This window comes from Capricornis sumatraensis, chromosome 5 (genome assembly GCF_032405125.1).
Source record: "Capricornis sumatraensis isolate serow.1 chromosome 5, serow.2, whole genome shotgun sequence".
In the NCBI taxonomy this organism is placed as follows: domain Eukaryota; kingdom Metazoa; phylum Chordata; class Mammalia; order Artiodactyla; family Bovidae; genus Capricornis; species Capricornis sumatraensis.
The window spans coordinates 109,962,895-109,964,995 of NC_091073.1; the positions used below are offsets into that span (position 1 = coordinate 109,962,895).

A 2,101-nucleotide genomic window follows, 5' to 3' on the forward strand; every position below is an offset into this window, starting at 1 on the left:
AAAGTGGCCTGTCCATGTGGTCTGCTTTGAGCAAGCTGTCTGGAGTCATCAAAGAGAAACCAACTTCCATTAATTATCAATCATTCAAAACTTCATGTGAGTCCTTTGAAGGAAGACAGACTGGCTTTGTGTGTTCTTCCCCCCGCCCCCCGACTTCCTTAGCATCTCACCTAACCTAGGCCAGGTTGGCCCACCTCCCTCATCAAAATCTTCTCAAAGTCAAAATATATCCTCCATTGCCTCATTATATCAAAATTTTATAAGTGCAGAAATAAATGAGTCCACATATACAAAACCTCTTTATAAAATGCCTTACCTAGAATTTGGTAATAAGCTTAATTTCAATAGGAAATCTGGAAATATACGCATTGGATTAATCAGAAGTAGTTATGGAATACATGTTTCCTGGCGGATTCACTTGAGATCTTCAGAGCATTTATTTTGTGGTCATGTATTTTCATCTTAGCTAACTACTGTCATTGTAGTGGTGCAAAAATTACTTCCTTCTTAGTAAAAATGTCAGATCATTCAGTCTTTTACCTCCAGAGGATAAGAGTGGATTTGAGGATCAACCCTAATTCTGTCAGGCTGGGAAGACAGTAGATCAGGGGTGTGTATTTGTGTGTCTGTGTGCGTATCTGTGTGTAGAGGGGTTGCAGGTGGGGTTGTGGGGAATATCTATTCTTTTTTTGTTTTAATTGTGTCTTTTAACGAAAGCTCCAACTCATATGTGAACACAGCTAGTTAAAGCACAGAACAGCAGGCTTGTAAGTTTAAATTCCTGCGGACTTTATTAGAATCACAAGGAGCGCTGCTACTTAAAAGGTTTTTTCCTTTAAGACCACCTTTGATCTGTAGAGTATACTTTGGCCAGGCAGGGGAGGGGAAATGTCTAGAGCCCAACAAATTTCTCATTAGGCCAACTTTCTTACCAGCATATTTCCATTTTACAGCCATAGAAAGCTTAAAGGTGTTCCACGACACATTCATCATCTCTTGAGGCCCAAGGCCCAGAGCACTCTATAGCAGTTATCACAAAAGGAGCGCTTAAGGAAGGTACTTATCAGATTAGGAGTAAGAGTTAGTCCAGTAGTTTCTCTGCCATGCCTCTCACAACATGCACTTCTGAGTAGTAGTCTTCCATGCACGGCAGAAGCAGGATGGGCAAGAATGAAATGCAGGAGTGCTGAATAGGCTAGTCTGTTACATCCCGCAGAAACTTCAAGGAATCACCCCCACCAGCCCACCCAAGATCAACTAAAGAGGCTATCTTCAACTCTAGATTATTTGAACAAACGGTAATTAACGCACCCTTCTCCGAAAGACTTCTTTCTTTAAAGGAATGGATTTTGAAAAGAAAAAAAAAAACATGTGGTAGAGAGGTATGGAATAGAAAAATGTAAGCCATTTTGCAGTACAGAGAATGCCCTGCACAAAATCCAATAAAGGTTCAGAGATGGAGGTGTTCCCTTAGGCAGGGCTGAAGACTGCAGTCTCTGGTGTTTGGACTTTAGGCTGCAGCCCTGGTTTTTGGATGGATCACCGGGTGTGTGGCACAGTCCATGCTTTTAACTGGATTTGAACAGGAGATTGGCCACTTGGCCCAGGGAGAAGCAGATGAAGTCTTTGGTTTCACATGTCACATAACTACAGAAGTTCCTCCCCTCGATGCAGTGCCAGATGGGGTGGTACTTCTTGTTAGACTCCTTGACGTGGGCCATGATGGCCTTCTCTGTATTATACTTCTCCAGGGCCTGAGCAGCACTCTCCAACGGGTCCCGTTGCATCTGCTCTGACATATCGGCATTCTTGATCACAGCCCTTCAGTCACACATGGCCACCAAGGAGCAGGGTCTGGCCTTGGTCTCCTGGGAAAGGTGCTGGCCAGGCTCACACCTGAACGGAGAGGCCGTCACTACCGAAGCCATGGAGCATCTAAATTTCTGTTCTTGATTAAGACAGAAGGTGCAGATCCGGGAGACTGTGGACTGTTGGCCACTAGGAGGCACTGTGGGTCCATGATATGCAGGGTGTGCTCGGAGGGAGTGAGAGTCACCCTGGAGAGGGCAGCTTAGGGGAACCTTGGCTACATGCCTGCATC

General features: G+C 44.7%; 1 pseudogene; it reads right to left on the reverse strand.

Annotated features, from left to right (window-relative positions):
- Positions 1-1,568: 1,568 nt before the first annotated feature.
- Positions 1,569-1,835, reverse strand: LOC138079743 (dynein light chain 1, cytoplasmic-like; annotated as a pseudogene).
- Positions 1,836-2,101: the final 266 nt, after the last annotated feature.